At 39.1% G+C, this 18,831-nt stretch overlaps 1 protein-coding gene across 1 annotated transcript in view; it reads left to right on the forward strand.

The window, feature by feature from the left end:
* Positions 1-18,831, forward strand: part of PLXNB1 (plexin B1) — a 3,809,096-nt gene that overhangs the window by 3,020,739 nt on the left and 769,526 nt on the right. The window lies entirely within an intron of this gene.

Consider the following 18,831-nt stretch of genomic DNA (forward strand, 5'->3'; position numbering starts at 1 on the left):
TAAGTTAATATCCATGGTAAATAATTCAGAATCATATAGCTATATCAAAAGAATGTTTTATAAATATAAAGTAATGCATTTTAACTGTCCCATGAGCTTCTTAGATGAAGTTGCTAGCAAACTGTTAGTAAGTGTTCCATATTTTGTCTGTTTTTTCCACATTATGTGAGGCAGTGTTCTACTGTTGGGACATGGAAGGCTGAGAGCTATGAGCAGGTAATATTGTTGTTTGAGAATGTGAATCCCATTCCAAATGGATGTGAAATGACACGTATTTTGCACAGCATTTAACAGCAGTAGTGTTTCTCAAATTGTTTTTAGATTACAGATGCTGTTGCTAAATGATGTTTGCTTAAATAGATCATGAAAACTGCAAGAAATGTACCAACTAATACTATTTTCATTTTAATGTTGTGCATTACTGCATTGTAATGTAGGCTGTTGTGGTAAAAAACACTTTCATTATTTGCAAGGGTTCAATAAAACACTTTTTCATTATTTGCAAGAGTTCAATAAGTTATTGTACTGTTCAGATGTGATGGGGTCTATGAACCTTGCAATATCAGCGTCTTGACCTCTGGACTTGGCCAGTGAAGTGTTCCAAGATGTTCTCTTCTTTTCCATAGTTGGGTGGGAGCTCCTGATTGTGTAGGACTGACAGTAGTGTGTGTGATTTGTTGGAAGTACTGGCTGCCAGTTCTGAAAAGTAGGAAAATATGTCAAGCAAGATAGTACCCATGTTATGAACTCTTCATCTTCATGGGGCAAATTAGAGTTTACAGTAGAAAGCCCCAGTTCAAATACTTTTGAACTAGACCAATTATCTAAGGACTTTTTAAAAGCAGTAACCCTCTGGTAATCTAATATACTTGGGCAAAGTATTCCACAAACACCCTGCCCTATGGTTGAAATGCAGTGACACATTTAGGGATCTAAATTTTGGCAGGTCAATCAGAAGACCATTTATGGTAGAACAACAGTGTTTCCAAAAAATTGACACCTGAAGTCGCAGAAGGAGCCTCATTATTTTACACCCAAGCAACAAAATTAGGTCTTTTCTTATTAACCTGCACCCAACTGAAAAAATATTTAATTTTTTTAATCTTGGTAATGAAGTCCCTAAACCCTGCCACCTTTCTAACAAATTATCTATGTACGTGCTCCAACATCTTTATCTGTATAAACTATAGATAGAAGAGATCCACAATCCTCAATGGTGTATCTTACTGCTAATAGATATGTTGGCAGAAGAACTTTAACTGACCTATGAGAGAGGCAATGCTTAATTTTGTTCAGGATGTTATAACACCTTCTCAGCACAATAGGTAATGTTCATTACATTTTGAATTAACATCAACAACAGTTCTCACATCTTTCACAGACACCACCTCAAAAAGAATGTAATCATGTAGAGGGAACAGATATCTGCAGTTATGCTTATCAAAATGTATAACTGAACAGTTTCTTAGCATTAAATGGCATCCCTGATAAGTCAGACCATTGAACAAGAAGGTCCAAGTGCTCATGTAAACTCCTTTGGTTAGTTATATTTGAGATGATGCCCCAACCTTCTTATCTGCAAATGTACTGACCCATATTTTATTTGATTATGTAAAATGTGTCCTAAATGGGATAGACCCAGTCTCAGAACCCTGAGGGACCCCTCTAGAAATATTTTTTGATTGAGAAAAAGCTCTCGACTTTCACATTAAACTTCCTGCCCCTTAACCAGCTGTACATCCAGAAAGTTAAATAAGGGTTAATCTTAAGACCAGACATAACCCCAGTAATAACCCATAGGTAACAGAGTCAAATGCCTTGGTGAAGGCAAGATACACAGTGTTATATAGAAAGCCGTGGTCTAAACAAAGATTAACATCATATCAGAAATCAAACAGATTGACTAATCAGGATCTTCTCTAAGTAAACCATGCTGCAGGATATCCACTATACATCCAGAATCATGGATCAAATACCCATTTAAATGGTCAAATGATTTATTCAGAATGGAAGTAAGACTTGCTGGTCTGTAATCTTCAATAGTTGTTCCCCATTGCCTCTTGGGAGTAGGCACCAAAGTGATCTCTCTCCACTCATGTGGGACATAACTTTGTTGTAAAGGTTCATGAAACAAAACCAGTAGACAATATGCTAGATCGTCACTAATATTATTTATGGAGGACCTACTCCATAGTAAAGGTTGGACAGTGGTCAGGATCACAAATTATGTAGGAGTCATTACAGTCACCAATACTGGTGGTCATATCTAAGTTACCACCAAAATAATTTTTTACATGTACATTAGCTAGTATGCTTGGATCAGTAATAATGCTCCTCTCAAAGTTAAAATAATTAGAAATAGCATATTTCCTATAACTCCTGAAATGTTTATACAGTACTTTATTTGTTGATTTTTCTTTTGCTGTCCTCATTTTATATTGCTTTCTAATTTTCTTTTGGTCTTCTGTAGTCTCGTCTATAGTCATAATGCCTCTAGCAATTTCCCATAAACATTTTAGCTCTGTCAGCCCCTCCAGTCCTCTATTACTGAGCAAAGTTGTATTTTACAAATGTAGAACTCTTGATGGGAACACTTCTTTTCATTTAAATAGGTAATAAAGCCATAAAGGTCATCCATTTTTCTTTAAACCTCATACTGTTCGTTTTTTCTCTCAACTTCCATTGCCTTTATTCATCCTTAATAGCATTATAGTTAGTACTGTAGTATCTTCTGTAAGAAATTTCCCCATGACCAGGCTTATTGAAGCAATCTCGCATATAACAGTTATGATCAGGCTTCCAAATACCAGACTAAAAAGATCATCTTTAAACCTCATTTTAACAATGTAACATCCATAACATTATTCAACTTGGTAGCTTCATTAACTGTTTGCCTATACTGGTATATAAGAATGTCCTCAATAACCTTATTTATTATCCTTGAACTGTTGGTACTACCAGAAAGTTATCTTGGATTCTGACAAAGTGTATGGACCTCCTTCCAAATTCACAGACTTATTTTTATTGGTTGAATGAGGGTAGAAGCGAAGGTAAAATCTGAAGACTGAACCATATGCTGTGGGATAATCAATAGCATATCTTCAGGTAGGAAGATATTTGTGTTCAGGTCAAGAATAGTGGTCTTTAATCAATCAATCTTATATTTGAGATTTAAAGGGTTGTAAAGGAGAACTCTGTTCAGGGCTAAGTGTTAATTTATTTATGTAATCATAGGTTTAAAAGACTGTAATAGTTGCATTAAAATTTACCAGCTTTCTGGCTTTCCAAGATAGCTGCACACTGACCAATAGCTTAATTTCATATCTCCCTGTGTGAGAAGAAACTGATAGATAAGAGCCAGTAGTTCTGCATGTTTCAGTAAAATTCAGTTAATGGCTAATAAGTACACTGCCAGTAATGAAGAAACATAGAGCCTGAGAGAAAATCCTCTAGAAAAGGAGAAGAGAAAACACCGACTGGGAAGAATCATGCAGCTGTTCGGCAAAAAGCACTTCAAGCTTCAGCTTTGGTAAAAAGATGGCTTCCAGTAATTTAGAGGAAAAAACTAATGCACTCAGAGCTGATTAAAATAAATGAAACATTGAAAGAATATATTGCCTCAAATAACAAAAGGCTAGAAAAATATTGAAGACTCTTTAAATAGCTATTCAGATGAACTGTTAAAACTGCAAAAATCAGCGATCAAGATGGAGAGAAAAGGATTGAGCACAGAGAGAAGACCTGAGGTTTTCTGCCATACCAGAGAAACTGGAGGGACAGACTGTATTAACTTTATGAAAGCACAAGTAAGTAACTGGACTGGTATTCCAGAGCAGGATTTGTTAGTTGAAAAGAATGAAATAGACCAGTGTATAATTTAGTTTTATTTAAAGATAGCCAGTGCATCTTTTCTTAAGGTTAAAAGTTAGTTTTCTGAAAGCATATAAGCTGTTTTTCACATTTGTGAGGAGAATAAAAATAAGACGAGAACAGAACAGACAACAATTAGTGTAAGCTGGAGCACAGGCTGTAACATGTGTCAGGTACAGCCTTGACAGTCAAGAACAGGAAATTCCTCATCAGGGGACGTTTCACTTGTTCCAGTACCCAAGTGGTATACCTTGCTCAATGTTCATCATGCCCCAGTTTTTACATTGGCAATTCTGAGAGGAAACTCCAGGAAAGAATGTACGAGCATTTGTATGCCATAAGAAGAATGAAAACGGACAATGCTTTGGCTGTGCACATCCAGAACAACTCAAACCATGAGTTTACATTTATGGTTATAGATAACTGTATAATACCAATTCTTATGGACCGGAGACATATAGATTAGAATGTAAAGAGCTTCTTTGGCAATTAAGATTGGAAGCATATCACCCCCCCCCCCCCCAGTCTTAACAGCTCGTTATCCATTAGTTGTTTGTTAAAACTTAAAAGTTTGAAGAGGTGACGAGCTGTTCATTCTCACAATTTTTTTAAAATGAAAGTTAAAAAATGAAAAATGAGAGTCGACAAATTAATGGTTTCATAACTCTTTATTAGTCGACGGTGGTGGAGGGTTAATAGTTATCAGTTTTTGCTATGATTATACATCATGATTATTATTTTACAATATATATTATTGATTCATATTTTATTATTTAGTAATTTTAGGTCTAGATAAGCTACTTTTTAGACCTGTTTTATTCAATGACAGTATTAAACCTATGCCAAATAACTTAAATTTATGTTATATTATATGTTACATGTCATATTTTATATTTCTTTATTTTTATCATTTTTATTATTTAGTGAGATATGATTAATATTATTTTTCTTGGGTAGCTGTTCTTATTTAGATGCTTAGGACAGTATGTATTAATTTCATTACATTTATTATATTCATTGTATTAGTTATTTTACTTGAAAGCAGGCAAGATACAATGTATCCATAGGTAATCTTTGATTAGGAAGCATCGCGCCTCCATTATTAGTATTTATGCTGTAAGTTGAACACCGTTATTTTTATTTTTATGTTATTTTATATATCTTACACATTTATCTACTTTATACAGTTTAATAATCAAAATATTGGGCTTTTTTCTTTCAGTTTCAAAGCCTGCTATTATTACAGTCTCTGTGTATGAATTTTTTATTATGTTAATAGAGAATTGCAAATGCGCCTTAGTTAGCTGTGATCTGTACCTTTAAGGAGCTAAAGGGAGAGCAAGGGGAGTGGTTAAGTGCTTCAATGCTGGTATTTAAACTCACTTGTAATGGTGTGAATGTTTTGCTTGTCTGAAGAAGTTAGTGCAAGGTACTAATGAAAAGCTTTTATAGTGGCTTAATAAAATTTGTTGTTTTTCATGTTTTTTACGTTTTGGACTGGCCTGAGTCGAGTTCTTGGCTTTTGAATTAGTGGTGGTTTTCGCTAGTTCAGCTGGCTATTTCCATCTTTCTCATAGGAGAAATGAGTTCCAATGTTATGTCCCACAGGCTATGCAAGGCTTTTCAGAAGGGTACTAACCTTCTGAGACCCTCAGTAAGAGAACCAGTTCCTCCTTGGGATCTAAATTTAGTCCTAGCTACCTTGATTCTTCCTCCATTTGAACCGGTTAGTTCTTGTGCTCTAAAATTTTTGACTTGGAAAACGATTTTCTTGATCACCATTACCTCAGCTAGGAGGGTATCAGAATTAGAGGCTCTTTACATTCATCCTCCTTATTTAATTTTTCACAAAGATAGGGTTTCTCTAAGAACCACAACCCCTCCTTTCTACCAAAAGTTTGCTCAGAGTTCAATCTGAATCAGTCTGTTAGAACTACCTGTGTTCTTTCCGAATCATGGCAACATGGCAGAGTATAAACAACACCAACTGGATGTTCATAGACAATTACATTTCTACTTGCACAGGACACCGGAATTCAGACAATCTGACCAATTGTTTGTATCCTTTGCAGAAAACAAAAAAGGAACTTCAGTCTCAAAAGTAACTGTATCAAAATGGATTTCAGATACCATTACTTACATCTGTAACACTCAGAACAAACAACTACCAGGAGAAATTCGAGGACACTCAACCTGGGCCTTGGCCAGAATGCCTTTAGACTCTGTTTGTGTGGCAGCTACGTGGGTTAACCCCCATACCTTCATCACTCATTACAAAGTAGATGTGGCCTCCCGGAACAGGGCATCCTTTGGTTTCACGGTCCTAAAGATTATATTCCATTGATCCACCCAAGAAGAAGGTGGTGGGGGCACAGTCCTAACCAACAGGAAGGAAAGCGAGATTAGGGACAACATAACATAAAGAAGTTATGTACTCACCATAATTTTCCATGTTTTTTGTCCTTGATCTCGCCTTCCTCCTTGCATCCCACCCTCCTGGAGGATCGAGAGGAGTTATCCATCTTTGGCTATATAGGCCTTTATTCCCTTCCTGCCTTATGAGTTGGATAGAGTAAGAGTTTCTACTTATGGCTTGATGTTTTTTTCTTATATATGTATGTATATTTATATATATATATATATATATATATCTATCTATCTATATATATATATATATATATATATATATATATATATATATATATATATATATTGTTATGGGTTATCACAAACGTGATCTGGGTAATTAGGCATTATGGGATAGAGTCTAGCCTCGAGCCAGTGGAAGCTCTCTAGCTTTAGAATATGGCTGAGTCGGAGCCGAGGATCGACTCTGAACCCAACCAACAAGAAGGAAGGTAAGATCAAGGACAACAAACATGGAATGTTATGGTGAGTACATAACTTATTTTTATTTGATGATGTACGTCTTTTTGTGTTTGTTTTAAGTTATGGGTGTGTTCTGTGGATGTTTTTGCTTGAGAGTTTATTTAATAAAGAATAATAATAATGCTGTTATAGTGGTGCTTTTGCTTGAGGCTTTTCATTAAAACAGTCAAATGGAGATCACCAGAAACAACCATATTAAAGGATCAATGTCCCAAACAACAAAAGCTGGAAATACACATTAACATATGTCATATAGATTAGGTGTGAATAATAACTTATCATAATTGTTGCACACTGTGTGGTTTTGGAATGTGAATGGTCTCACATGTAGAGACAAAAAGGTAAGAGTATTGAATTATATTAAAAAATGCAGGGTGCAAATATCGGTGGTACAGGAGACATATTAGGAAGGAAGTGAGCTTGTGAATTTGATAAAAGGATTTCATGGTGGATATTTAGCAGAATATTGAAGATGGAGGACAAGGGGAGTACTTACATTAATTGCTAGAGGAGCTCCAGTATTGATAGATGACGGAAAAAATAATAGTGGTAGATGTGTGGTAGTAAGAGACTACAGGCAAGGCAGGAGGATTATGCTGACATGTTTATATTCCACTTAAAACTGCTATTATGGAGCTTGAGAAATTTTGGGGAGAAATGATCAACTTTCAGTAGAGAACATTTCTTTATAGGTGGGTACTGGAACTTGATTTGCAACAGTGTGTGTGTATCGGAAGGACCTAGATGGGAAAGTATAACAAAAGACTGTAGATTACTGAAGAAATTTATGAAAATATTTGTTTTGGAAGAAGTGAATTCAGTAGTAGGAATTCTGAGAGAATTTGCATATTATTCCCCAAGGTACAATAACTGGACTAGACTGGACACAAGAACATGTGCATTTAATTGAAAGATTTGAGACACATCCAGTAACTGTTTCAGATCATGAACTAACAGATAAGAAAAAAAAATGCAGGGGTAATGAAGTAAAAATGAGACCGACTTGCTTCCCCATGTACATGTTAAAAGAGAGGAATTTAAGGATCTGGTGGTGGTTTGTATTTCGGCTTTTCCCGGTTAGGGGTCACCACAGCGGAACTCCGGTCCGCTAATGATTGGCAGTTGGTTTTTATGGTGTTGATTTGCCAGCCCGATGCCCAACTTTCAACAAAGGCACGCCCGTTCAACACATGTCTTTTGAACGCCCACTCGACCGCAGGGAGGACATGCAGACTCCACACAGAAGGCACTCCCAACCCAAGCCGAGAATCGAACGGGAGAACCTCTTGCTGTGAGGCAAGAATGCTACCGTTGCACCACCACAGTATATATAATTTAAGGATCTGGTAATGTAAGTTTTTCGAGAATTATTAAGGGAAAATAGAAATTTCTTTAGAATGTATAGCTAGTGAGTGAGATAAAATGAAAGCAGAGTTTAAAACGGTAAAAATAAAAGAAGGGATATATGGTTAAGAAGTAAGAATTATTTAGAGTAGTTGACAAAGGTTAAAGTATTGCAGAATAAGGTGAATCCTACAGAATAAGAAATGGGTGCAACTGCAGAGTGCTAAAGAGAAAATACGGAGGTAAATGAATAATATGTATACATTTAAAGATTGCTGTTAAACTGTTTTATGATAACTCCAGTGTACAAAAACTTTTAGAATAATGACTTTGGCAACAGAAATAGAAAGGGTTGTTGCCAAACTTAGGAGCCTATAACAAGAAAAAAAAAAAAAACAAAAATCCTGTATTGATATTGGAGATATTTCAGAAATTTTATGAAAATTTGTATAAAGCAGGTAAATGTGGAAATCAAGAAAAATCACAAATGGAAATATTTATGAAAGATTTAAGTATGCCAAGGTTAGAGGTAGATGAGGCTCATCAATTAACGTTTAAGATAGGAGGAGAGGAGAACAGAGGCGAGGAGAACAGTGACTTAATCAGTATGCAGGAAAGTTTCCAGGAATAAATAGTATTACATTGGACATTTGGAAGCTAGGAGGGAAGAAAGTGATAAAGATCTAGAAGATTTTGTTTAACAGTATTTAAAAGGAGTGGAAGCACCAACATTCTGGAAGAAAGCTGTGATGGCTCCTAGTACCTAATGGTAAAGAACCCCCCCCCCGACCCAGCTTCATGTAGGCCCATTTCAGTTTTAAACCATGATGATAAAGTGTTTGTCGATAATAATTAAAAGAATGGCAAAGGTGCTACCAGAATTGATCCATATAGATTGGTGTAGATGTTCTTCATTCCACATTGCTGCAGTCCTAACTATTGGGTAGTCGGCGGTCGGCCCGAATACCAGAGTAATATGGCTGACGGTCGGGGTCAGGCGGCATAGACTGGCTGGCGTCGCGAGGGGTACTAATCGCATGCATGACGTCATATATCAGTCTTTTTGCCGCATGGTCCGATGCAGAAGCAGTTTTGCGAGTGCAGGTTGGCGTTCTGAAATTTTCTGAAGTCGGAGTTTCAGACCGAATCAGAGTTGGCTGTACACCCGTGGGGAACATTTTGGTTTTTCTTGCCTCAGTATTTAACCGGATGTCAGAAAAAGTGAATAACTGTATTTCTTCTGGGAAACAGATACCTCATAGGGATTACCATACCTTGTGTATACCTTGTTTAGGGCCTGAGCGCGACGTTGTTGGATGCCGCTATTGTGCTAGGTTTAACAAACGCACTATTAAGAGAAGGTTAGACTGTGCCAGGTTAGTGTTTGGGAAGCGTTGCAATTATAAAATGCCGCCGGATGCTCCGCTTCGCCCAAGAAAAGCGCAAAAGGACAAACAGCGAAGCCTAGGGTTGATGAACCGGCAGTCCCGGCCGTTGGTTCTTTAGAAGGCTCAGTGGAGCCAGAGGTTTTGCCAGGAGTTTCTTTGGAGTCTCAGGCAGAGACTTTACTGTTACAGGATGTGCCTTCTCAGGAGGTAGGCCAGGCTGAAGGGGCTTCTCAGGTAACTGTTCTTCCCTCTCTTCCCAAGGTAGTTAGGGCCTCTCCTTCTGTTTCCAAAACTTCTTTGAGAGGTAGGCCAAGTTTAGCTTCAGTGGGGGCTTCTCCTAGCACTTCAGGTTCTGTGCCTAAGAAACATATGCTTAAAATGGCAGAAGATTTGATTACTATGATTAGAGGTTCTTTGCCCCTCCTGATAAGAGGCCTAGGGTGGAACCTGAGTTTGATAGTTTTGAACAGTGTTCAGAGGCTTCTGAGTCTTCATGGAAGATTTGCAGGAGTATCCTCCTTATTCTGATTCTGATGTGGATGATTCCACTCCTACAGCTTCTCCTCCTGAGGATTTCTCATTTTCAGAGACTCTGCATTCCATGAGGGAGCACTTTAAATGGGAAGGCCAGGATTACTCTGATTCAGGAAAGGCTTAGGGAATTCTTATTTTTACCCCAGCAAAGGCCCTTAGCTATACCTCCTGTGTTGAATGTGGTGAAAGATATATTTGCAGAGGCTTCCCTGAACCCTGATTCTGTGCCTCCTACTCCTGTTAAACCTGTTAGGCAGTATAGGGTGCCTGAAGCTCATAAGTATCTTTTAAGAGTCCTAGGGCAGACCGGAAACTGTTTCTCAGGGACCTAAAGGTGTTAAGGCCTCTGTGGTTAAAAACCCTGTTCCCACTGATAAAGAGGCAAGGGCTTTGGATAGATGGGGAAAGAAAGTGTATACTTCTTCCACTTTAGCCATGAGGGCGTTGAATTGTCAGTTTCACATGCTAAAATATCAAAATTATCTCCTTTCACAACTGAAATCTAAGGTGGATGCTTTGGCGGAAGGTATTGAGTGTAAAGAGTTGCTGGATTTAGTTCATGTGTCTGAACAAGTGGGTAAGCATTCTTTGCAATGTGGTTTTGATGCTGTACAGGCCTCCTCGAGGGTGGCTGCCACTAGTTCTGTTCTGGCATGCCTGGTTGAGGGATCAGAATTTAGCTGAGCATGTTAAGTCAAGGATTTTGGATGCTCCTTTACAGTCTGATGTGTTGTTTGGTTCGCCTGTGGAAGCAGTTTTAAAGAAAATGGAGGACAAAGCTAAGTCTATGCAAACTGTCAAAGATTTTTGCAGGTGCAGCCACGAAGTTTAGTAGAAATTGGCCTACTAAGGGATGGACATATCCTGCTTATGATTCCCAGTCTAGGGGTAGGTCTAGGCGTGGTAGGGGCAGAGCTCAAGGTTCTTTTAGGCCTAGAACAGGAGTTCACCTGCTCAGACTTCTGGTGAGGGCAGGGGTCAGTCCTTTCGTAAACAAACCCAATGACCTGCCTTTTCAGCTGCCAGTAGATTCTCATCTGGCAGCTCCTTTGGGAGGAAGACTGTCTCTTTTCAAAGAAAATTGGGATTTAATTACTCAAGACAGATGGGTGTTGGATATCATTCACCACGGTTACAGGTTTTATTTCCATACATTGCCCCTTTCAAAGGCATGCCAGACGTTCCTCCTCCACAAAGGAAAGAGGCTCACAAGCAAATTTCTCTGTTACTCCAAATAGGGGCCATTCAGCCAGTCCCTGTATCAGAAAGGGGCCTAGGATTTTATTCTCGCCTGTTCCTAGTACCAAAGAAGGGGAACACGTGGAGACCAATTTTGGATTTATCTATCCTCAACACTTATCTGGACATTCCCAAGTTCAAGATGTTGGCATTACAGCAACTTTTACCTCTGCTGGGCAAAGATCACTGGATGGTAACTTTAGATCTCAAGGAAGCTTACCTTCATGTGCCTATAAGACTAAGTTGCAGAAAGTATCTGCTTTCGAGCTGGAAATTCTCATTATCAGTTCTCTGCATTGCCCTTTGGCTTATCTACTGCCCAGAGTATTCACAAAGGTTCTGGCTCCAGTGATAGCTTACTTCAGGCTAAACGGAAATCAAATCTATCCTTACTTGGACGACTGCCTGATTCTGGCTCAAGAAAAGGAAGACCTTCTACAGCATCTGGAATATGTTATAGCAGTGCTAAGATGCCTAGGGTATTCTGTGAACGAAATAAAGTCCAGTCTAGTACCCTCTCAAGACATGTGCTTTCTGGGTGTGAGACTGAATACAGCAGCCGGATGGCCTTTTAACGGACAAACAAAAGAGTCTATCCCTTTACTTCCATCAACTATCTCATCAGTCCGTGCTGACTGCAAGGACAGTCCTTCAAGCATTAGGGTTCATGGCATCTTGTATTCTGGTGCTTCCCAATGCCAAACTGCATATGAGGAAGCTGCAATGGTATCTCAAAATGTATGTACACAGCACTGCCAGGATTTGGACACTGTCATTCAAATAATACCTTGCCTTCAAACAGAATTTTTGTGGTGGGCTCAGGAATGTCACCTCAACAAGGGACTCTCTGTGACCCGGCCAGAGGAGTCAGATTTTAACGACAGATGCCTCGGACATTGCTTGGGGAGCTCATCTAAATGGAAAGTGGATACAAGACAAGTGGCCTGCCAGACTACAGCATCTACATATCAACATGAAGGAGATGTTAGCAGTCAGTTTGCATTAATGGCTTTCAAGGAGTTACTTCTTCCAGGGCAGGTGTTGATTCTAACAGACAACACAACTGTCATGTGGTACATCAACAAACAAGGGGGAGCACATTCTTATCCTCTGTGCAGGCAAGCAATGATTTTATGGGAGACTGGCTCAGCTTGCAACTAACTCTTCAGACAAGGTTTCTGGCGGGAGCACAGAACTCCTTAGCAGATGTGTTAAGCAGACAAATCATGGATCCCCACGAGTGGAAACTGGATCTTCATGTATTTCAGAAATTGACAGTGTCATGGGGAACTCCAGACATAGATCTGTTCGCTTCTCCACTAAACCACCAGCTGCCAAAGTTTTGCACAAAGGGGTTTCATCACACAGCTTGGAAAGTGATGCTCTCTTTTTTGGAAAAAAAATCTTCATGTGTATGCCTTTCCACCACCTCCTCTTCTTTCAAAGGTGCTCTTAAAGGTCAGACAAGACAAGCCAAGGATGATTTTAATAGCTCCAGATTGGCCTCGCAACACTACCCACTACACTACAGTCTGGTAAGGAAGCCTCCATGGCCTTTACCTTTGATTCCACATCTGTATCTCAGAAAGGACGTGGTCATCTCAATGTCAAGCTTCTTCTCTCTTCATCTAACAGCCTGGCATATTCTGTGTTGAAACACAGCAGGTCTCAACTTCCTCAACAAGTTTTAAATGTGATTATGGAAGCTAGAAGAGCTAGTACAAGGAAAGTGGTAAGAGAAAATGGAAGAGTTTTTATTTTGAGTATGCAGCAAGATTTGAGATTTCTGAGCCTAATTTGAGTGTGGCTCTTCAATATCTTACTGAGTTATTGGACAAAGGTTTGTCCTTCTCTTCCATTAAGATTCATGCTGCAGCAATTTCAGCTCACTATGATTGTGACCCACCATTGTTTTCGCATCCTTTGTTCAAGCAGTTTCTTAGAGGGCAAAGAATATAAGACCCCGAGCTCCTACTCCTGCTTGGGATCTCAATTTTGTGTTGGAAAACTTACTCTACAACCTTTTGAGCCTGCAGCTACTGCTGAATTGAAATACTTGTCATGGAAGACTGCTTTTCTGTTGGCTATTACTTGCAAAAAAAGGGTGTCTGAGTTAGGCCCCCCTGCAGTAGAGAGCCTTTTGATTTTCCATAAGGATAGGGTATCATTACGTACTAATCCTTCCTTTATGCCTAAGGTGGTTTCTAGTGTGGCTTTAAACCAAACTATTCATTTGCCTACTTTTATGCAGACCCCAAAATAAAGGGGAAAGATTTTGCACACTTTAGATGTACACAGGCAATTCGTTATTATTTAAGCAGGACTAAGGATTTTAGGCAGTCTCAGCAGTTGTTTCTTTTTGCTTTGAGTTTTTGAGGGCAAGCCTGTGTCAAAACAAACTATTTCTAAGTGAATTGGTTTTTGCATTGCATTTTGTTATTCCCATCATGGCAAGGAGATTCCAGCTGGGATTAGGCCTCATTCCACTAGGGCTACTGCCACTTCAACAGCATTTCTCAGGGGGGTGGCAACTAAGGATATTTTGGAGGCAGCTACTTGGAGTTCAGTGCATACTTTCTCTAAGCATTATCACCTTCCTCTCTACTCTAAGTCTAGGGCTGGTTTTGCCACAGCTATTTTGCAAGGCATGTTGTCAGCTCCTGCTTCTTTATGATTTGCCAGCCTCCCTTACCTCTGCTTTGGGATTCTACCCAATAGTTAGGACTGCAGCAATGTGGAATGAAGAACATAGTACAGTTTTGTACCTACCATAAATGTAGATGTTCGAGGATCCACATTGCTGCAGTCCCTCCCTCCTTCCCCTCTGTGTTTAGGGGTGGTTGTGTTGGTGAGGTTATATGCTGATATTTTTATATATTTTTGTATATATTGTACATATTTTTGGTGCAGGTATATTGGGCCTTGTCTTTTTAGGGTCTTCTGACATCTGGGGCAAGAAAAGACTGAGGATATGACGTCGGTCATGCGCATTAGTACCGGCGTACTGGCGTCGCGTCCTAATGCGCCCTGCCGACGTCAGCCATATACTCTGGTATTCGGGCCGACTGGACAGCGGACTACCCAATAGTTAGGACTGCAGCAATGTGGATCCTCGAACATCTACATTTATGGTAGGTACAAAACTGTACTTTTTGTAGAGGGGAGGCAAATATTTTGACAATATTAATAGAACAATGATGATTTTGAGTGAAGCAGAATGTGACAAAATGCCATTGTTAGTGGGTCTTGTTGCAGAGAAAGCTTTCAACAGAGTAAGCTGGGATTTTATGAGTAGGGCATTGGAAGCATTTGCATTTCCTGATACAATAATATGGTTAATTAGGGTGTATTAGGGATTCTTGGCAAAAATTAAAGTAGGATTTAATCAGCAGTTTCAGCAGTTGTCTGAACAGGGGAACTAGGCATGGGAGTCCTCTTTCCCCTTTATTCTTTACATTATTTGTAGAGCCCATTGGCAAAGAAGATAAGGGACTCAGAAGTTCAAGGATATACAGTATTAATCCCTATCTCGTAAGATGGGTGGCCAGCTGGCTCACTGATATGACCCACAAGGTCAAATTAGGCACCACCACCTCTGACAGCAGATGTGTCACTAGTGGGGTTCCCCAGGGATCTGTCCCGGGAACCCCTACTGTTTGGCATCTACTTCTCAGAGGTCCAGGCAAAGAACAAGGGCCTGTGACTGACCAGGTTTGCGGATGACTGTAAGTTGGGTGCCATCACTGGGACTCCCCAAATGAAATGAACATGCTGCAAGAGGGTCTCACAGCTACAAATAACTGGCACCAAAGTCATGGCCTTAAGTTAAAAGCAAATAAATGTATTATCATACCATTCGGCAAAAACATGGTCCCTACTGATGACCACATCAACGGCAACCCCCTAAGCACACAACCCATGATGAGAGACCTGGGTACTCGGGTTGACAACAATCTCACATTTGACCATCATGTGGTGGCAGTGGTCAGAAAAGCCTTTTACTTGGTTCATGTCATAAGTAAAGGGATTGCATCCAGAAAAAAAAAGGTTATTACCTCTCTGTACTCCTACCTCATTAGACCTATAATTGAGTATAATGCCCCGTTTGGTATGTACCTCTCCAAATATCTGCACCAACTGGAAAGGCCACAGAAATACCTCACAAAGAGAATCCTTTGCTTCCAACACCTGTCCTGTGCGGACAGGCTCAAATCACTATCACTGTACTCTGTGTCATACAGATTGCTCAGAGGTGATCTGTGTCTCGCCTGCAAGGCAATATCGGACCCTGCCCGACTAGAGATGCTCCATATCTGTAAGTCTAACTCCTCATGCATTACCCACTCAATAGGCCTAAATCTGATATTTGACATCAACAAAACCTGCTGGCAAGACAGGTTTGACTCCCCGACGCTGACCCATCTCTGGAATAGACTTCCCATACATGTCAGACAGAGAGTACCTCACTGACCCTCTTCAAGCATAACCTTGATGAGTGGATGTGAAACCACAAATTTTTCCCAGGGGTTCCACCTTTGTCCTCCATTGACATGGGCGACAGGTACTGACTGAGGTTAATTTTTTGGAGATAAACTCTTGGCTAGGCTTGTAAGGGCCCCAGGGCCATTAGTCTAGTAACCTCCTGTGATCCTATAAGTATGTTAACCAAGAAATGTTGGCTTTATTTACAGATGATATTTTGTACCGTTAAAACCAGAAAAGGGCATCTCACTGTGTTGTGGAACATTGTGAAACAGTTTCAAGTCTTTTCGCATATAAAATCAGTGAATATAAAACAAAGGCTATAGCTGTAAACTATGGACACACACGCGAATTGGTTCAGCAAAACAGATATTTATGGGGAAAAGGATAAAATGAAGTATTTATGGATATAAGTTGTATGGTAGTCAAGAAAAGATGACTATTTGCATACATTATTGTTTTGTACCTAGAAAAAGAGCATATCAGTGTTGTAGAACATTCTGAGAGTTTCAAGTCTTTTCAGGATGTAAAATTAATGAAGATAACCTAAGGATATAGCTGCAAACTATGCACCCATACATGAATTGGTTCAGCAGTACCCATATTTATGGGGACATGATAAAATGAAGTACTTAAGTATGGGTTAAAAAGGATTCTGTTATGGTAGCTAAGGATATGTGGGGAGAAAATAATAAGTAACAAAAACTGAGAAACTGGAAGCTCTTTTTTATTGGTACGGATAACAATATACAAGCCGAGAGAATGTTTTAATCCCTTTAGTTTTATACTTAGGTCAGACATACTTTTATCAACCAGAGGAGAAGTTGTAGACAGCACTTAATAAAGAGTTGAAAGATTTTATCTCGGCGGGGAAGAGGGCAAGAGTCAAGTGGGATAAGTTGATCCTTCCGGTAGAACAAGATAGTTTAAGATTACCAGATTTGAAGAGATGTTTTAGAGCTACACAGTTAAGGCTCATATAACGCAAGCAAAAAGCTACAATTCAAAGTGGAAACAAATGAAGTGGGGGGGATTCAAGAAATAAGGTGTAAGTGGGATTTTGCATGCAGATCGTTAAGAAGAATAATAGAAGCCATACAGAATATTGTATTCATAAAGTAGCAGAAAGTATTCTAAGAACTAAGCCATTATGAGGATGGAGAAAGGAAATTCTGCAAATAGGGATGACTGTAATTAGGAGTACCAAGAATAGGCAAAAGGGGGCTGGAATTTACTGGAGAAAACTGACAAAGTAACCAAGGTATTGGGAGCAAATAACTAGAGAGGGAAGGGTAATAGAATGGGAAGAGACAAGAAGACATTTGGAGTGCTGGCTGGAGACTGCCTACCCTATCAGAGATTGATGTCAGAGTATAGACAAGGGAAAGGATAGGGGAATCCTAAGTGAAAGACCTGCTATGATAGAGTTTTTAATTGAATCTAGAACAGAAGCTGCTGCTAAATCAAGGATAATTAGTAGGGCATATAAAATTTTGCATAGTAACTATAGGAATTAATCTAAGGAGGTTAGAAAAGATTGTGGGAGGACATGTACATGCTCCCAAATAATGCAGCAAAGTGTATGTGATGTAGGATATTTGCTTGGAAGTGTTTGCATAAGCAGACTTCAAAGAATTTTTCCTCCGGTAGATGTCAAATGTTGGAGGTGTGATGGAAAATACAGAGGTAACGAGGGACATATGTTTTGGCAGACTAAAAATTCCGTACAGAGTACTCTGCCAGAAATATTGGGTGACCAAATGGGCATAACTAAGGAAATTATATTTTTGAGCTGGGATACAAGATCTAAATTGCCTAGACATAATAAGGCCTTTTTTAAGTTTAATTCTTTCTGGTGGTTGCAAAAAACAATTGCTAGAAAATGGAAATCAAAGTCTAAACCCATCTATATTTGAAATGGTAAATATTGTAATAGAGATAAAATAACTGGTAGTGGGATCTTCAGAAAAGGGCAAGAGCAGATTACATGGAAAAAAATGAAATTGTGGGAACAATGCATGCAGTTTAATGTTTTGGAAGAGGAGTGAGGTTTAAGGAAAGAAAGGAATTGAGCAATTGATGTAATGTTAGAGTGATGATTGCACAGAATAATACATGTGATGTATAATCTTGGGATCTGTGAACATGTTTTATTTTCTTTTATATAAATGTATACTTGCCTGTGTCATAAGTACTAATTTGATAAGGGTGTTAAAATATAAAAATTATACCAGCTTTCTGATAGGTCCGTATTGAGATGTGGGCACTCAAAATACCAAGCGCCAGCAAGCTGGAAAAAAGACTGAAAACCCAGAAAAGGTGTGAATGTTGAAGATCTCTTCTCCTTTAAACTACTTTTTTGCAGGGGGCAAGCCCTGCTACACCCTACCCCAGTGGTGGCAAACCTATGACACACCGCAACATTTTGGGTGACACACCAGGATTCACCAACACCTGAGTTAACAAATAAACTGCTTTTGCATTTGTTGCTTGTGTAGAGTGCATTGATTATTTTGTGCCAGGAGCCAGTTTAACAACACTGCTGCAGAGGTAAGGAAGTTGTTAAACTAATTACTTTCTCGATAGAGTTTGCAAAGGGTAGTGCTGACGTTTTCTCTTCATGGTTACACTTCTGCAAAGGGCAAGTAGTCTGCATTTCTAGGAGTGTGCTGTTTTACATTCCTCTCAATTGTCCCTCTTAATCCCTTCTAAAACTGGCAACATTTTATACATAGTAATGGCAGTAATTAGATTTATAGACAAATTTTACTTCAGAAAGTGTATACATTTTTTTTCTGTCAGTGTCTCAAATTGTAGTTTAAAACTGTCCATGTCTCTTATTTCAAGGTTTGTACCAGAGTCTGTTAAGATTTATCCCTGATGTTTTGAGAGCCATGCTGTTTTATTTATTTTTATTTATTTAATTTATTTGGGGGGGGGGGTGACATACAAACAGAGTCAAGTTAGGCATTTTCACATTTTTGACACGTTAAACCCAGAAGGTTCGCAGTCACTGCCCTACCCCTTCCCTGAATTTATACATGCCAACTCTGAGTTTACCATACCTTGGAGAAAAGGGAGTATT

This window comes from Protopterus annectens, chromosome 7.part0 (assembly GCF_019279795.1).
Source record: "Protopterus annectens isolate FY-2018-M chromosome 7.part0, PAN1.0, whole genome shotgun sequence".
Lineage (NCBI taxonomy): Eukaryota > Metazoa > Chordata > Ceratodontiformes > Protopteridae > Protopterus > Protopterus annectens.